Source organism: Heptranchias perlo, chromosome 24 (assembly GCF_035084215.1).
Source record: "Heptranchias perlo isolate sHepPer1 chromosome 24, sHepPer1.hap1, whole genome shotgun sequence".
Classification (NCBI taxonomy): Eukaryota; Metazoa; Chordata; class Chondrichthyes; order Hexanchiformes; family Hexanchidae; genus Heptranchias; species Heptranchias perlo.
The window spans coordinates 1,530,889-1,549,849 of NC_090348.1; the positions used below are offsets into that span (position 1 = coordinate 1,530,889).

The 18,961-nt window shown below is 62.3% G+C and overlaps 1 long non-coding RNA gene across 1 annotated transcript; it reads left to right on the forward strand.

Annotated features, from left to right (window-relative positions):
* Positions 1-6,392: 6,392 nt before the first annotated feature.
* Positions 6,393-18,921, forward strand: LOC137341810 (uncharacterized). Its single transcript, XR_010967122.1, has 3 exons — positions 6,393-6,505; positions 18,290-18,314; positions 18,776-18,921. It is a non-coding gene; the product is annotated as an uncharacterized lncRNA (long non-coding RNA).
* Positions 18,922-18,961: the final 40 nt, after the last annotated feature.

The following is an 18,961-nucleotide window of genomic DNA, read 5'->3' on the forward strand; positions in this document are numbered from 1 at the left end:
TGCCCTTCACTTTATAAGGAATGTGCTTACCCTGAACCCTGGTTAACACACTTTTGAAAGCCTCCCACTTACCAGACGTCCCTTTGCCTGCCAACAGACTCTCCCAATCAACTTCTGAAAGTTCCTGTCTAATACCATCAAAATTGGCCTTTCCCGAATTTAGAATTTTAACTTTTGGGCCAGACCTATCCTTCTCCATAGCTATCTTAAAACTAATGGAATTATGATCACTGGTCCCAAAGTGATCCCTCACTAACACTTCTGTCACCTGCCCTTCCTTATTTCCCAAGAGGAGGTCAAGTTTTGCCCCCTCTCTAGTCGGGCCATCCACATACTGAATGAGAAATTCCTCCTGAATACACTCAACAAATTTCTCTCCATCCAATCCCCTAATGCTATGGCTGTCCCAGTCAATGTTGGGAAAGTTAAAGTCCCCTACTATTACCACCCTATTTTTCTTGCAGCTGTCTGTAATCTCCTTACATATTTGCTCCTTAATTTCCCGTTGACTATTTGGGGGTCTGTAGTACAATCCTATCAAAGTGATCTCTCCCTTCTTATTTTTCAGTTCTACCCATATAGACTCCGTGGGCGAACCCTCGGATATATCCCCTCTCACTACTGCCGTGATGTTCTCCCTAATCAAGAACGCAACTCACCCTCCTCTCTTACCTCCTGCTCTATCTTTCCTATAGCATCTGTACCCTGGAACATTGAGCTGCCAGTCCTGCCCCTCCCTTAGCCATGTTTCAGTAATAGCTATAACATCCCAGTCCCATGTACCCATCCATGCCCTGAGTTCATCTGCCTTGCCCATCAGACTTCTTGCATTGAAATAAATGCAGTTTAATCTAGACTTCCCTTGGTCTTTGCCCTGCTTTCTCAGACCATCTGTCCGGTCATGTTCTGTACACTCTCCCTTACTGCCTTTTGTTTCTGTCACCACTTTATTTCCCACTGACTTCCTGCATCGGTTCCCATCCCCCTGCCACATTAGTTTAAACCCTCCCCAACAGCACTGGCAAACACTCCCCCTAGGACATTGGTTCCAGTCCTGCCCAGATGCAGACCGTCCAATTTATACTGGTCCCACCTCCCCCAGAACCGGTTCCAATGGCCCAGGAATTTGAATCCCTCCCTCTTGCACCATCTCTCAAGCCACGTATTCATCTTAGCTATCCTGTCATTCCTACTCTGACTAGCCCGTGGCACTGGTAGCAATCCTGAGATTACTACCTTTGAGGTCCTACTCTTTAGTTTAACTCCTAACTCCCTAAATTCAGCTTGTAGGACCTCATCCTGTTTTTTACCTATATCGTTGGTGCCTATATGCACCACGACAACTGGCTGTTCACCCTCCCCCTCCAGAATGTCCTGCAGCCGCTCCGAGACATCCTTGACCCTTGCACCAGGGAGGCAACATACCATCCTGGAGTCTCGGTTGCGTCCGCAGAAACGCCTGTCTATTCCCCTTACAATCGAGTCCCCTATCACTATAGCTCTGCCACTCTTTTTCCTGCCCTCCTGTGCAGCAGAGCCAGCCACGGTGCCATGAACCTGGCCACTGCCACCTTCCCCTGGTGAGCCATCTCCCCCAACAGTATCCAAAACGGTATACCTGTTTTGGAGGGAGATGACCGCAGGGGACCCCTGCACTGCCTTCCTACTCTTCCTCTGTCTGTTGGTCACCCATTCACTATCTCCCTCAGTAATTTTTATCTGTGGTGTGACCAACTCACTGAACGTGCTATCCACGACTTTCTCAGCATCGCGGATGCTCCAAAGTGAGTCCATCCGCAGCTCCAGAGCCGTCAAGCGGTCAAACAATAGCTGCAGCTGGACACACTTCCCGCAGGTGAAGGAATCAGGGATACAGGAAGGAGCCCTGAATTCCCACATCCCACAAGAGGAACATGACACGGCTGTGGGATCTCCTGCCATGACTTAACCCTTAAATTAGCTTAACAACAACTTCAATGTCAAGAGAAAAAAAAGGAAAGAAAAACTACTTACCACTCCCTTTAAGGAGTTTACTCCTTTAAATTGTTCTCAATTTAGAGAATGTTAACTACACTAGGGACCTTGATTCACTAAAAAATAAACGCTACTTCCTATAAGACCTGCAGACCTTCCCTTTCCTTTTACTTTAGTTACTGTAGATAAGTAGAAATACTCACCTGAACCTACTCACCAATCAGGTGCCTCCCCTGTGTCGCGTCCCGATCTGATTCCTGACGTCACTTCGAACTCGGTCGCAGCTCCGCTCGGCTCGGCTCGGCTCCTCTCAGCGCTCTGAAATCCCGCCTTTTATCGGACGCTCCCTCCGCTCCGCTCGGCTCCTCTCAGCGCTCTGAAATCCCGCCTTTTATCGGACGCTCTCTCCGCTCGGCTCGGCTCCTCTCAGCTCCTTTTGTAGATGTGATCCTGAGGCCCAAATGGTATGTTGCTTCCCAGGCTCCAGGGTTCAGGATACTAATGAGTAAACCTACAGACAAACAGTGGGAAGTCTTCAAAGAGGTATTTGGTATGATCCAAAACCCCTACATACCCTGAAAGGCAAGGGCTCCACTTGTGTAGTTAAGCGACCATGGTCAACAATTGAGGTCAGAGACAATATCAAGCTAAGAGGGGCTTGCACAAATACAAGGAATAGTGGAAATCCAGCAGACTGGGAGAGTTATAAAAAAACAGCAAAGAGATACAAAGAAAGTAATGAGATGCAAAAAGGAATATGAAAAAAAACTTGCAAGGGATATCAAAGCTAACAGTAAAAGTTCTTTAACTATATTAAGGGAAAGAGAGTGGTAAGAGGGAATATGGGCCCATTAAAGACAAGTACAGGTGAGAAAATGATGGATAATAAGGAAATGGCAGACTCGTTAAATAAGGAATTTGTATGTGTTTTCACAGTGGAGGAAGAGGACAAAATATCAGAAGTACAAAGGAACCTAAAAATAAGTCAAGGGGAGGAAGTTATTGGATTTAATATAAGTAAGAAAATGATAATGGAGAAAATAATGGGACTTAAGATAAACAAATCTCCAGACACTAATGGTTTCCACCCCAGGATATTAAAAGAAACAGGTGGGGAAATTGGAGATGCATTCGTCATAATTACTAAAGCTCTCTCGATTCAGGAGATCATCACTATAGCATGGTGGATGGGGGAGTGTCTAAGGATGTTGTCTATGTGGACTTCCAGAAGGCATTCGATAAGATTATGCACATGAGAATATTAGCAAAAATGAATTGGAAGTGATGTTGTGACATGGTTGGTAATTGGTTGGGAGGTAGGAGACAGAGAGTGAGGATACAGGGAACATTCTCTGATTGGTCAGATGTGACAAGTGGTGTTCCCCAGGGATCTGCACTGGGGCCTCAGCTTTTCACCATATATATTAATGACTTTGATGAAGGAATAGAGAATTATATATCCAAATGTGTAGATGACACTAAGTTCGGAGGCACAGTAAGTTGTGCAGATGGGAGCAGGAGGTTATAAAGGGATATATATGAAGGGACAGATAAGTGAGTGAGGAAAAAACTGGCAAATGGAGTTCAATGTGGGGAAGTGTGAGATCGTCCTCTTTGGATCCAAAAAAGCCGAATTGGAACATTTGCTTAATGGTGAGAGACTAGAGACAAGTACAAAAAGAAAGGGATTCGATAGGGTAGATATAGAGAAACTATTTCCTCTGTTGGGGGAATCCAGAACAAGGAGGTGCAATCTTAAAATTAGAGTGAATCCATTTAGAGTGAAATCAAGAAGCACTTTTTTTACATAAAGGATAGTGGAAATCTGGAACTCTCTCCCCCAAAAGACTGTGGATGCTGGGTCAATTGAAATTTTCAAGCCTGAGATCGATATATTTTTGTTGGGTGAGGGTATCAAGGAATATGGAACAAAGGCAGGTAAATGGAGTTGAGGTATAGAACAGCCATGATTTAATAGAATGGTGGAACAGGTTTGAGGGACTGAATGGTCAATTCCTGTGCCTATGTTCCTATGTTAATTGGCTATATTTTCAGTTAGCTAAAAAATTAAGATGGCAGCTTGAACCAAGTTGGAAAATTTACTGGAGCAATTTGATTGGTTAGCTTCTGCTACTTGCTGCAGAGGGTTGGGAGATTCAAGGTCAGACAGTTTTCTGTTGCTTGTTCCTGATTGGTACTTACTGATTGAATCAAACTGCTTTTGATTTGTTCACATTTACTCAGTTGGACATTTGACTGCTGACAACAGATAAGTGCTTATCTCTGTCAATTGCTAATGTTTGCCTTATGAGCATGTGATACACAGAAGGGTGATTACCTGATGTATGACACGTCAGCTGTGATGCCTTGGAAGCTTGATGCAAACATCAGGTGCTAGATATAGGGCTTTATATAGATTACAAATATTATTTGTGGATGTTTCCAGCACTTATCTTGAGCAACATGTGTCAGTTGCAAATTTGTATAATTGTAGTTTCGATGAAAGACCTCAAACCTTAACGCATCCTTTTCTGCAGATGTCCGTTTCCTGATTTTATACCAAATTTGAGGCAATAGAATGATACAGCACAGGAGGCCATTCGACGCATCATATCTGTGCTGGCTCTTTAAAAGAGCTATACAATTACTCCCACTCCCTGCATTTTTTCCCCTTCAAGTACTTATCGAATTCCCTTTTGAAAGTTACTATTGAATCTGCTTCCACCACCCTTTCAGGCAGGGCATTCTGATTGTAACAATTTGCTGAGTAAAAACATTCTCATCTCCCTCCTGGCCTTTTTGCCAGTTATGGTAAATCTGTGTCCTCTGATTCCCAACCCTCCTGTCAGTGGAAACAGTTTCTCCCTATTTACTCTATCAAAATTCCTCATAATTTTGAACACCTCCATTAAATCTCCTTCTAAGAGAGGGTTGCCCTATGAGGAGAGATTGAGTAGAATGGGCCTGTGTTCTCTGGAGTTTAGAAGAATGAGAGGTGATCTCATTAAAACATATAAGATTCTGAGGCGGCTTGAACAGGGTAGATGCTGAGAGGTTGTTTCCCCGGCTGGAGAGACTAGAACTGGGGGCATAATCGCAGGATACGGGGTCGGACATTTAGGACTGAGATGAGGAGGAATTTCTTCACTCAGAGGGTTGTGAATGTTTGGAATTCTCTCCCCCAGAGGGCTGTGGACACTCAGTCAGTGAATATATTCAAGGCTGAGAGCGATGGATTTCTGGACTCTCGGGGAATCAGGGATATGGGGATCGGGGGAGAGTGGAGTTGAGGTCGAAGATCAGCGGTGATCTTACAGGCTCGAGGGACCGTGTGGCCTACCCCTGATCTATTTCTTATGTTAAGGAGCACAACCTCAGACTGCAATGCTGGTCTTTGTTTTTCAGCTTGTATCAGGAGCTGTGCTTGTCCTGGCCAAAGTCCTCAGGCCCCTGCACCCCCAGACATTCACCTCAACCCCAACACCACCCACCCACTGACCTCACTGGAAGCCCGCCCCTGCCCTGATTGACAGCCGACTGTCACCGCCCCTGCCCTGATTGACAGCTGCCTGACACCGCCCCTGCCCTCATTGACAGCTGCCTGGTACCACCCCTGCCCTGATTGACAGCTGCCCGGCACCGCCCCTGCCCTGATTGACAGCCGACTGTCACCGCCCCTGCCCTGATTGACAGCTGCCTGGCACCGCCCCTGCCCTGATTGACAGCTGCCTGACACCGCCCCTGCCCTGATTGACAGCCGACTGTCACCGCCCCTGCCCTGATTGACAGCTGCCTGTCACCACCCCTGCCCTGATTGAGCCGTCTGGCACCGCCCCTGCCCTGATTGACAGCTGCCTGGCACCGCCCCTGCCCTGATTGACAGCTGCCTGGCACCGCCCCTGCCCTGATTGACAGCTGCCTGGCACCACCCCTTCCCTGATTGACAGCTGCCTGGCACCGCCCCTGCCCTGATTCAGCCACCTGGCACCGCCCCCTGCCGCTGATTGACAGCCGACTGGCACCGCCCCCTGCCGCTCATTGAGCCGCCTGGCACCGGCCCCTGCCGCTGATTGACAGCCGCCTGGCACCGCCCCTACCGCTGATTGACAGCCGCCTGGCACCGCCCCTACCGCTGATTGACAGCCGCCTGGCACCGCCCCTACCGCTGATTGACAGCCGGCTGGCACCGCCCCTACCGCTGATTGACAGCCGCCTGGCACCGCTCCTACCGCTGATTGACAGCCGGCTGGCACGGCCCCTACCGCTGATTGACAGCCGCCTGGCACCGCCCCTACCGCTGATTGACAGCCGCCTGGCACCGCCCCTACCGCTGATTGATCCGCCAGCCTCGTGGCCAGCGTCAAGGGGAGTGCGCGCGGTGGTGATTGGCGGCCGCGTTGCCGGGGTGACGGGCCCGGCGGGCGGGCGGATCGCGGGCTCGGGCACCAGGCGGGCGGGCGGGCGGACCGACCGACCGTGGCCGTCGGAATGGGCTGCGGGAATTCCACGGCCACCACCACGGAGAGCGGAGGTAAAGGCCGGTCCTCGGCCAAGGGCAGCGCGACATCTAGAGCCTGAGGGAGGGGGAAACTCTACGACCCCGATCCCCCGGGGGAGACTGGTCCAGAGCGCCCTTTACCGGGACCCGACTCTCTGGGCTGGGCGGACGGTCGCTAATTCCGATGGTGTTTGGTTCCCAGTAACGATCGCTGGCGAGTTTTGGGCGCTGTGCAAAGCTCTGGGCGGGCTGTGAGTGTGAGCCCGGGGGGACGGGGCGGGCTGCGAGTGTGAGCCCGGGGGGACGGGGCGGGCTGCGAGTGTGAGCCCCGGGGGGGGACGGAGCGGGCTGCGAGTGTGAGCCGGGCGGGCTGCGAGTGTGAGCCGGGCGGGCTGCGAGTGTGAGCCGGGCGGGCTGCGAGTGTGAGCCGGGCGGGCTGCGAGTGTGAGCCGGGCGGGCTGCGAGTGTGAGCCCGGGAGGACGGAGCGGGCTGCGAGTGTGAGCCCCGGGGGGGACGGGACGGAGCGGGCTGTGAGTGTGAGCCGGGCTGGCTGCGAGTGTGAGCCCGGGGGGACGGGGCGGGCTGTGAGTGTGAGCCGGGCTGGCTGCGAGTGTGAGCCCGGGGGGACGGGGCGGGCTGTGAGTGTGAGCCCGGGGGGGGGGGGGGGAGACGGAGCGGGCTGTGAGTGTGAGCCGGGCTGGCTGCGAGTGTGAGCCCGGGGGGACGGGGCGGGCTGTGAGTGTGAGCCCCGGGGGGGACGGGGCGGGCTGTGAGTGTGAGCCCGGGGGGGACGGGGCGGGCTGTGAGTGTGAGCCCGGGGGGGACGGGGCGGGCTGTGAGTGTGAGCCCGGGGGGGACGGGGCGGGCTGTGAGTGTGAGCCGGGCGGGCTGTGAGTGTGAGCCCGGGGGGGGACGGGGCGGGCTGCGGGTGTGAGCCCGGGGGGGGACGGGGCGGGCTGCGGGTGTGAGCCCGGGGGGGACGGGGCGGGCTGTGAGTGTGAGCCCCGGGAGACAGGGCGGGCTGTGAGTGTGAGCCGTGCGGGCTGCGAGTGTGAGCCCGGGGGGGGACGGGGCGGGCTGAGAGTGTGAGCCCGGGGGGGGACGGGGCGGGCTGCGGGTGTGAGCCCGGGGGGGGACGGGGCGGGCTGCGGGTGTGAGCCCGGGGGGGGACGGGGCGGGCTGCGGGTGTGAGCCCGGGGGGGGACGGGGCGGGCTGCGGGTGTGAGCCCGGGGGGGGACGGGGCGGGCTGCGGGTGTGAGCCCGGGGGGGGGACGGGGCGGGCTGCGGGTGTGAGCCCGGGGGGGGGACGGGGCGGGCTGCGGGTGTGAGCCCGGGGGGGGGACGGGGGGGGGACGGGGCGGGCTGCGGGTGTGAGCCCGGGGGGGGGACGGGGCGGGCTGCGGGTGTGAGCCCGGGGGGACGGGGCGGGCTGCGAGTGTGAGCCCGGGGGGGAAAAGGGCGGGCTGTGAGTGCGAGCCGGGCAGGCTGCGAGTGTGAGCCCGGGGGGGACGGGGCGGGCTGCGAGTGTGAGCCCGGGGGGGACGGGGCGGGCTGCGAGTGTGAGCCCGGGGGGGACGGGGCGGGCTGCGAGTGTGAGCCCGGGGGGGAAAAGGGCGGGCTGCGAGTGTGAGCCGGGCGGGCTGCGGGTGTGGGACGGGGCGGGCTGCGGGTGTGGGACGGGGCGGGCTGCGGGTGTGGGACGGGGCGGGCTGCGGGTGTGGGACGGGGCGGGCTGCGGGTGTGGGACGGGGCGGGCTGCGGGTGTGGGACGGGGCGGGCTGCGGGTGTGGGACGGGGCGGGCTGCGGGTGTGGGACGGGGCGGGCTGCGGGTGGGAGCCCGGGGGGGGGGGGGAACGGGGCGGGCTGCGAGTGGGAGCCCGGTGGGGGGGGGGGGAACGGGGCGGGCTGCGAGTGTGAGCCCATGGCGGGGGGGAACGGGGCGGGCTGCGAGTGTGAGCCCATGGCGGGGGGGAACGGGGCGGGCTGCGAGTGTGAGCCCATGGCGGGGGGGAACGGGGCGGGCTGCGAGTGTGAGCCCATGGCGGGGGAACGGGGCGGGCTGCGAGTGTGAGCCCGGGGGGGGGGGGAACGGGGCGGGCTGCGAGAGGGAGCCCGGTGGGGGGGAACGGGGCGGGCTGCGAGTGGGAGCCCATGGCGGGGGGAACGGCGCGGGCTGCGGGTGTGAGCCCGGGGGGGGACGGGGCGGGCTGCGGGTGTGAGCCCGGGGGGGGACGGGGCGGGCTGCGGGTGTGAGCCCGGGGGGGGCGGGGCGGGCTGCGGGTGTGAGCCCGGGGGGGGGGGACGGGGCGGGCTGCGGGTGTGAGCCCGGGGGGGGGGACGGGGCGGGCTGCGGGTGTGAGCCCGGTGGGACGGGGCGGGCTGCGAGTGTGAGCCCGGGGGGGACGGGGCGGGCTGCGAGTGTGAGCCCGGGGGGGACGGGGCGGGCTGCGAGTGTGAGCCCGGGGGTGACGGGGCGGGCTGCGAGTGTGAGCCCGGGGGGGAAAAGGGCGGGCTGCGAGTGTGAGCCGGGCGGGCTGCGGGTGTGGGACGGGGCCGGCTGCGGGTGTGGGACGGGGCGGGCTGCGGGTGTGGGACGGGGCGGGCTGCGGGTGTGGGACGGGGCGGGCTGCGAGTGTGAGCCCGGGGTGGGGGGGGAACGGGGCGGGCTGCGAGTGGGAGCCCGGTGGGGGGGAACGGGGCGGGCTGCGAGTGTGAGCCCATGGCGGGGGGGAACGGGGCGGGCTGCGAGTGTGAGCCCATGGCGGGGGAACGGCGCGGGCTGCGGGTGTGAGCCCGGGGGGGGACGGGGCGGGCTGCGGGTGTGAGCCCGGGGGGGGACGGGGCGGGCTGCGGGTGTGAGCCCGGGGGGGGGCGGGGCGGGCTGCGGGTGTGAGCCCGGGGGGGGGGACGGGGCGGGCTGCGGGTGTGAGCCCGGGGGGGGGGGACGGGGCGGGCTGCGGGTGTGAGCCCGGGGGGGGGGACGGGGCGGGCTGCGGGTGTGAGCCCGGGGGGACGGGGCGGGCTGCGAGTGTGAGCCCGGGGGGGAAAAGGGCGGGCTGTGAGTGCGAGCCGGGCGGGCTGTGAGTGTGAGCCCGGGGGGGACGGGGCGGGCTGCGAGTGTGAGCCCGGGGGGGACGGGGCGGGCTGCGAGTGTGAGCCCGGGGGGGACGGGGCGGGCTGCGAGTGTGAGCCCAGGGGGGAAAAGGGCGGGCTGCGAGTGTGAGCCGGGCGGGCTGCGGGTGTGGGACGGGGCCGGGTGTGGGACGGGGCGGGCTGCGGGTGTGGGACGGGGCGGGCTGCGGGTGTGGGACGGGGCGGGCTGCGGGTGTGGGACGGGGCGGGCTGCGGGTGTGGGACGGGACGGGGCGGGCTGCGGGTGTGGGACGGGACGGGGCGGGCTGCGGGTGTGGGACGGGGCGGGCTGCGGGTGTGGGACGGGGCGGGCTGCGGGTGTGGGACGGGGCGGGCTGCGGGTGTGGGACGGGGCGGGCTGCGGGTGTGGGACGGGGCGGGCTGCGGGTGTGGGACGGGGCGGGCTGCGGGTGTGGGACGGGGCGGGCTGCGGGTGTGGGACGGGGCGGGCTGCGGGTGTGGGACGGGGCGGGCTGCGGGTGTGGGACGGGGCGGGCTGCGGGTGTGGGACGGGGCGGGCTGCGGGTGTGGGACGGGGCGGGCTGCGGGTGTGGGACGGGGCGGGCTGCGGGTGTGGGACGGGGCGGGCTGCGGGTGTGGGACGGGGCGGGCTGCGGGTGTGGGACGGGGCGGGCTGCGGGTGTGGGACGGGGCGGGCTGCGGGTGTGGGACGGGGCGGGCTGCGGGTGTGGGACGGGGCGGGCTGCGGGTGTGGGACGGGGCGGGCTGCGGGTGTGGGACGGGGCGGGCTGCGGGTGTGGGAGCCCGGGGGGGGGGGGAACGGGGCGGGCTGCGAGTGGGAGCCCGGTGGGGGGGGGAACGGGGCGGGCTGCGAGTGGGAGCCCATGGCGGGGGGGAACGGGGCGGGCTGCGAGTGTGAGCCCATGGGGGGGGAACGGGGCGGGCTGCGAGTGGGAGCCCGGTGGGGGGGGGGGAACGGGGCGGGCTGCGAGTGTGAGCCCGGTGGGGGGGGGGAACGGGGCGGGCTGCGAGTGTGAGCCCGGTGGCGGGGGGGAACGGGGCGGGCTGCGAGTGTGAGCCCATGGCGGGGGAACGGGGCGGGCTGCGAGTGTGAGCCCGGGGGGGGGGGGAACGGGGCGGGCTGCGAGTGGGAGCCCGGTGGGGGGGGGGAACGGGGCGGGCTGCGAGTGTGAGCCCATGGCGGGGGGGAACGGGGCGGGCTGCGAGTGTGAGCCCATGGCGGGGGGGAACGGGGCGGGCTGCGAGTGTGAGCCCATGGCGGGGGGGAACGGGGCGGGCTGCGAGTGTGAGCCCATGGCGGGGGAACGGCGCGGGCTGCGAGTGTGAGCCCGGGGGGGGGGGGAACGGGGCGGGCTGCGAGTGGGAGCCCGGTGGGGGGGGGGAACGGGGCGGGCTGCGAGTGTGAGCCCATGGCGGGGGGGAACGGGGCGGGCTGCGAGTGTGAGCCCATGGCGGGGGGGAACGGGGCGGGCTGCGAGTGTGAGCCCATGGCGGGGGGGAACGGGGCGGGCTGCGAGTGTGAGCCCATGGCGGGGGGAACGGCGCGGGCTGCGAGTGTGAGCCCGGGGGGGGGGGGAACGGGGCGGGCTGCGAGTGTGAGCCCGGGGGGACGGACGGGGCGGGCTGCGAGTGTGAGCCCGGGGGGACGGACGGGGCGGGCTGCGAGTGTGAGCCCGGGGGGACGGGGCGGGCTGTGAGTGTGAGCCCCGGGGGGGACGGGGCGGGCTGTGAGTGTGAGCCCGGGGGGGACGGGGCGGGCTGTGAGTGTGAGCCCGGGGGGGACGGGGCGGGCTGTGAGTGTGAGCCCGGGGGGGACGGGGCGGGCTGTGAGTGTGAGCCGGGCGGGCTGTGAGTGTGAGCCCGGGGGGGGACGGGGCGGGCTGCGGGTGTGAGCCCGGGGGGGGACGGGGCGGGCTGCGGGTGTGAGCCCGGGGGGGACGGGGCGGGCTGTGAGTGTGAGCCCCGGGAGACAGGGCGGGCTGTGAGTGTGAGCCGTGCGGGCTGCGAGTGTGAGCCCGGGGGGGGACGGGGCGGGCTGAGAGTGTGAGCCCGGGGGGGGACGGGGCGGGCTGCGGGTGTGAGCCCGGGGGGGGACGGGGCGGGCTGCGGGTGTGAGCCCGGGGGGGGACGGGGCGGGCTGCGGGTGTGAGCCCGGGGGGGGACGGGGCGGGCTGCGGGTGTGAGCCCGGGGGGGGACGGGGCGGGCTGCGGGTGTGAGCCCGGGGGGGGGACGGGGCGGGCTGCGGGTGTGAGCCCGGGGGGGGGACGGGGCGGGCTGCGGGTGTGAGCCCGGGGGGGGGACGGGGCGGGCTGCGGGTGTGAGCCCGGGGGGGGGACGGGGCGGGCTGCGGGTGTGAGCCCGGGGGGGGGACGGGGCGGGCTGCGGGTGTGAGCCCGGGGGGACGGGGCGGGCTGCGAGTGTGAGCCCGGGGGGGAAAAGGGCGGGCTGTGAGTGCGAGCCGGGCGGGCTGCGAGTGTGAGCCCGGGGGGGACGGGGCGGGCTGCGAGTGTGAGCCCGGGGGGGACGGGGCGGGCTGCGAGTGTGAGCCCGGGGGGGACGGGGCGGGCTGCGAGTGTGAGCCCGGGGGGGAAAAGGGCGGGCTGCGAGTGTGAGCCGGGCGGGCTGCGGGTGTGGGACGGGGCGGGCTGCGGGTGTGGGACGGGGCGGGCTGCGGGTGTGGGACGGGGCGGGCTGCGGGTGTGGGACGGGGCGGGCTGCGGGTGTGGGACGGGGCGGGCTGCGGGTGTGGGACGGGGCGGGCTGCGGGTGTGGGACGGGGCGGGCTGCGGGTGTGGGACGGGGCGGGCTGCGGGTGTGGGACGGGGCGGGCTGCGGGTGTGGGACGGGGCGGGCTGCGGGTGTGGGACGGGGCGGGCTGCGGGTGTGGGACGGGGCGGGCTGCGGGTGTGGGACGGGGCGGGCTGCGGGTGTGGGACGGGGCGGGCTGCGGGTGTGGGACGGGGCGGGCTGCGGGTGTGGGACGGGGCGGGCTGCGGGTGTGGGACGGGGCGGGCTGCGGGTGTGGGACGGGGCGGGCTGCGAGTGTGAGCCCATGGCGGGGGGGAACGGGGCGGGCTGCGAGTGTGAGCCCATGGCGGGGGAACGGGGCGGGCTGCGAGTGTGAGCCCGGGGGGGGGGGGAACGGGGCGGGCTGCGAGTGGGAGCCCGGTGGGGGGGGAACGGGGCGGGCTGCGAGTGTGAGCCCATGGCGGGGGAACGGCGCGGGCTGCGGGTGTGAGCCCGGGGGGGACGGGGCGGGCTGCGGGTGTGAGCCCGGGGGGGGACGGGGCGGGCTGCGGGTGTGAGCCCGGGGGGGGGCGGGGCGGGCTGCGGGTGTGAGCCCGGGGGGGGGGACGGGGCGGGCTGCGGGTGTGAGCCCGGGGGGGGGGACGGGGCGGGCTGCGGGTGTGAGCCCGGGGGGGACGGGGCGGGCTGCGAGTGTGAGCCCGGGGGGGACGGGGCGGGCTGCGAGTGTGAGCCCGGGGGTGACGGGGCGGGCTGCGAGTGTGAGCCCGGGGGGGAAAAGGGCGGGCTGCGAGTGTGAGCCGGGCGGGCTGCGGGTGTGGGACGGGGCCGGCTGCGGGTGTGGGACGGGGCCGGCTGCGGGTGTGGGACGGGGCGGGCTGCGGGTGTGGGACGGGGCGGGCTGCGAGTGTGAGCCCGGGGGGGGGGGGGGAACGGGGCGGGCTGCGAGTGGGAGCCCGGTGGGGGGGAACGGGGCGGGCTGCGAGTGTGAGCCCATGGCGGGGGGGAACGGGGCGGGCTGCGGGTGTGAGCCCATGGCGGGGGAACGGCGCGGGCTGCGGGTGTGAGCCCGGGGGGGGACGGGGCGGGCTGCGGGTGTGAGCCAGGGGGGGGGGCGGGGCGGGCTGCGGGTGTGAGCCCGGGGGGGGGCGGGGCGGGCTGCGGGTGTGAGCCCGGGGGGGGGGGACGGGGCGGGCTGCGGGTGTGAGCCCTGGGGGGGGGACGGGGCGGGCTGCGGGTGTGAGCCCGGGGGGACGGGGCGGGCTGCGAGTGTGAGCCCGGGGGGGAAAAGGGCGGGCTGTGAGTGCGAGCCGGGCGGGCTGTGAGTGTGAGCCCGGGGGGGACGGGGCGGGCTGCGAGTGTGAGCCCGGGGGGGACGGGGCGGGCTGCGAGTGTGAGCCCGGGGGGGACGGGGCGGGCTGCGAGTGTGAGCCCGGGGGGGAAAAGGGCGGGCTGCGAGTGTGAGCCGGGCGGGCTGCGGGTGTGGGACGGGGCCGGCTGCGGGTGTGGGACGGGGCGGGCTGCGGGTGTGGGACGGGGCGGGCTGCGGGTGTGGGACGGGGCGGGCTGCGGGTGTGGGACGGGACGGGGCGGGCTGCGGGTGTGGGACGGGGCGGGCTGCGGGTGTGGGACGGGGCGGGCTGCGGGTGTGGGACGGGGCGGGCTGCGGGTGTGGGACGGGGCGGGCTGCGGGTGTGGGACGGGGCGGGCTGCGGGTGTGGGACGGGGCGGGCTGCGGGTGTGGGACGGGGCGGGCTGCGGGTGTGGGACGGGGCGGGCTGCGGGTGTGGGACGGGGCGGGCTGCGGGTGTGGGACGGGGCGGGCTGCGGGTGTGGGACGGGGCGGGCTGCGGGTGTGGGACGGGGCGGGCTGCGGGTGTGGGAGCCCGGGGGGGGGGGGAACGGGGCGGGCTGCGAGTGGGAGCCCGGTGGGGGGGGGAACTGGGCGGGCTGCGAGTGGGAGCCCATGGCGGGGGGGAACGGGGCGGGCTGCGAGTGTGAGCCCATGGGGGGGGAACGGGGCGGGCTGCGAGTGGGAGCCCGGTGGGGGGGGGGGAACGGGGCGGGCTGCGAGTGTGAGCCCGGTGGGGGGGGGGAACGGGGCGGGCTGCGAGTGTGAGCCCATGGCGGGGGGGAACGGGGCGGGCTGCGAGTGTGAGCCCATGGCGGGGGAACGGGGCGGGCTGCGAGTGTGAGCCCGGGGGGGGGGGGGAACGGGGCGGGCTGCGAGTGGGAGCCCGGTGGGGGGGGGGAACGGGGCGGGCTGCGAGTGTGAGCCCATGGCGGGGGGGAACGGGGCGGGCTGCGAGTGTGAGCCCATGGCGGGGGGGAACGGGGCGGGCTGCGAGTGTGAGCCCATGGCGGGGGGGAACGGGGCGGGCTGCGAGTGTGAGCCCATGGCGGGGGGGAACGGGGCGGGCTGCGAGTGTGAGCCCATGGCGGGGGAACGGCGCGGGCTGCGAGTGTGAGCCCGGGGGGGGGGGGAACGGGGCGGGCTGCGAGTGTGAGCCCGGGGGGACGGACGGGGCGGGCTGCGAGTGTGAGCCCGGGGGGACGGACGGGGCGGGCTGCGAGTGTGAGCCCGGGGGGGGACGGGGCGGGCTGCGAGTGTGAGCCCGGGGGGGGACGGGGCGGGCTGCGAGTGTGAGCCCGGGGGGGGAACGGGGCGGGCTGGGCTGCGAGTGTGAGCCCAGGGGGGGGGACGGGGCGGGCTGCGCGTGTGAGCTCGGGGGACGTGGTGGGCTGCGAGTGTGAGCCCGGGGGGACGGGGCGGGCTGCGAGTGTGAGCCCGGGTGGGGGACGGGGCGGGCTGGGCTGCGAGTGTGAGCCCGGGGTGGGGGACGGGGCGTGCTGCGAGTGTGAGCCCGGGGGGGGACGGGGCGGGCTGCGAGTGTGAGCCCGGGTGGGGGACGGGGCGGGCTGGGCTGCGAGTGTGAGCCCGGGGTGGGGGACGGGGCGGGCTGCGAGTGTGACCCCGGGGGGGGACGGGGTGGGCTGCGAGTGTGAGCCCGGGTGGTGGGGGAGGGGGTGGGCTGCCAGGGGGTGTGTGAGAGCAGATCCTGCCCGATCCATGCCCTGCCTACCCTGTTCACCCTCCACTCCCTGACCCTCCACTCCCTTCCTCCTTCCCCCTCTTTTATCTTTCCTTTGCACCTCCTCTGATTTTGCATTCCTCTTCCTCCCAACTCTTTTGTCTGTGTCTGTCTCTCTCCCCTTTGCTGTCTCTTGCGCTCCCTCCGCCCTCGCTATTGCTCTCCTTCTCTTGACTGCCCCTTGCCGACGTGTATGTTCTGCCCTCCACTCCCCTCGAGCTTTCTTCACCCCCGAATTCCCTTTTAATCCCTTCCTCCCCCTTCTCTTGCTAGTTTTCTCTTTCTCCTTGCCACTTTAGCAGATTTTCCTGCACTCGACGTCCACCGCGCCCTTTTCCTTTTTTTCCTTTCTACACACTTTTTGTTAACATATTTATCCGCTTCCCTTATGAATGCTCTTGTAGAACCCTGCTTTCACCTCTGTTTCTTAGGGCATTTACATAAACTGCATCAAAAAATAAATTCCACTAACCTCTCCTTTCCATAATAAAGGGAAAATTGGGTGTATAAATCAGTATCAGTTATCAGAATATGGAATGTCTAAGCTTTTCATAGGATTTGATTGATGCTCTGTTTATTTTTTATTGTGAAATGGAGATATGAGACTGGGAGGGATGATGGACAGGTTGTACAGACACAAATTTAACAATGCACGAATATTTCTAAAGCACTTTGGGTTAATATAGACTGGTAAATGGGAGACTTTGACCCTGATATTAAACGGGGCGGGGGGGCGCGGGGTTGGAAGGGAATGGATAAAACTACAGTTGAACAGTGTGAGGTGTCCAAAGAAGCATTTGGAACAATAGAAGACCTGTACTTACCCCTAAAGAGCAAGAGCTCTACTTGTGTCATTAAACAATCTTGGTCAAAGATAGTGTCAAACTAGAAAGAGATTATACAAATGCAATGACTGGGAGAGATATAAAGAACAGCAAAGGGATACAAAGAAAGCGGTAAGAGCTGAAAAAGAGAATAGGAGAAAAAGCTTGGGAGGGATATCAAGGACAACAGTGAAGGTTTTTACAAATATATTAAGAGAAAGAGGGGGGCCCAGGGTAATGTGGGCCCTTATTGACAGACACAGGTGATATTGTAATTGGAAATCAGGAAATGGCAGACTTACTAAATAATTACTTTGTATCGGTCTTCACAGTAGAGGAAGAGGATAAAATACCAGAGATACGAGGAAAAATACAAATAAATCAAGGGGAGGAACTTATTAGATTCAATATAAGTTTAAAAAAATAGTAATGGAGAAAATAGTGAGACTGAAGATCGACAAATCTCCAGGACCCGATGGTGTCCACCCCAGAGTATTTAAAGAAATAGGTGAAGAAATTGTAGATGCTCCGGTCATGATCGTCCAAAACTCTCCCGATTCAGGAATTGTCCCCTTGGATTAGAAAACTGCCAATGTCATACCACTATTTAAGATGGGTGGGAGAGATAAACCAGGAAATTATAGACCTATGAGTGTAATCTCTGTTGTGGGGAAGTTTCTAGAATCTGTCATTAGGGACAGAGTGACTGAACACTTGGACCAACATGAACTGATCAGAGAGAGAGTCAGAATGGATTTGTAAACAGTAAGTCATGTCTAATGAACCTAACTGAATTTTTTGAGGAGGTCACTAACGTGGATAAGGGAGTGTCTATGGGTGTTCCTTTATCGAATTTCTTCTGGAAATCCATATAAGTTCCACATAAGGGGCGGTTAGCAAAAATGGACACTCATGGAATTGGAGGGAACCTTTTGACACGGGTAGGGAATTGGTTAGGAGGTAGGAGACAGAGAGTGGGGATAAAGGGTATGTACTCCAATTGGCAGGATGTGACAAGTGGTGTCCCCCAGGTATCTGTACTGGGGCCTCAGCTTCTCACTATATTTATAAATAACTTGGATGAAATAACAGTATATCCAATTTGAACTCCATCTGCCACGGTTTTGCCCAATGTGGGAAAGTTGAGGTCATCCACTTTGGACCTAAGAAAAAGAGATCAGAGTATTTTCTAAATGGTGAGAAGCTCGGAACTGTGGGGGAGCAGAGAGATTTAGGGGTCCAAGTACAGAAATCATTAAAAACTAGTGGCCAGGTACAAAAAATAATTAAAAAGACTAATGGAATGTTGGCCTTTATCTCGAGGGGACTGGAATACAAAGGGGTGGAAGTGATGTTCCAGTTGTACAGAGCTCTGGTTCGACCCCATCTGGGGACTGCCTTCAGTTCGGGGCACCGCACCTCAGGAAGGATAGATTGGCCTTGGAGGGGGTGCAGCGCAGATTCACCAGAATGATACCAGGGCTAAAAGGGTTAAATAGTGAGGACTGGTTGCACAGACTAGGCTTGTATTCCCTCGAGTATAGAAGATTAAGGGGTGATCCAACTGAGGTGGGTTTAAGATGATTAAAGGATTTGATAGGGTAGATAGAGAGAAACTATTTCCTCTGTTGGGGGGAGTCCAGAACAAGGGGGGATAACCTTAAAATTGGAGCTAGGCTGTCGAGGAGTGATGTCAGGAAGCACTTCTTCACACAAAGGGGAGTGGAAATCTGGAACGCTCTTCCCCAAAAAGCTGTTGAGGCTGGGGGTCAATTGAAATTTCAAAACTGAGATTGATGGATTTTGTTGGGCAGGGGTATTAAGAATGTGGAACCAAGGCAGGTAGATACAAATCAGACACGATCTAATTGGATGACTGAACAAGCTGAATGGCCTCCTCCTGTTCCTATGTTTCTAAAGAGAGATTTGTTGTAGATGTTTAACAAGGGTTGGGGAAATGAACACTGGGACCAAGAATTGTTGCTGATTAAATGTATTGTTTCCACAATGCTCACTGCATTTTTTAAATACATTCCAGGTCCTGCAGGAACAACAAAAGATACGTAAGTACTAATTTTTGTGAATATATTAATTTCAACATATCATTGGTGAATGGGCATTACTTTACTGTAGGTAGTGTAATATTGTAAATAGGCATCTGCATTTACCAAAATTATAGGACAAATTAAAGAGCACTTGATAGGAATGGGGTTTTAATTCCTCCAGGGAGACGCTTACGCTGGTGTGTAGCTGCAGCTAATGATGTGTGACGCACACATAGTTCTCAGGTCATCCATATGATGCAAGAAGGAATTTTTGTTTTTTTTTGTCAGCAGGGTACCCCCTGCTGACATAAAAAAAACATGAGTAGAAGCAGAATCATCGTATTATGTCAGCAATATCAGCAGCATATAGTTAAATGGCTGTCTTACCTTTGAATAATGTGACAGATTATGCCCCAGATCAGCCCTGTGAACTAGTCTGTACAGACCTAGCTTTAACCAGTGTACCTCCTGCTCCACAGCAATTTAGCTGCTATCTTGAAAGTTCCTATGAAGAAATGAAGAGTTATACTGAGGAGATTGCAGCACCAGGTGACAGAGCTGGGATGAAGTTTTAACTCCATACCTCAGTGTAAAGATGGCAAAGGTAGAATATATCATTAATATAGGAGTGTAAAGAAACAGAATTCATTTCATTTTAATTTCCA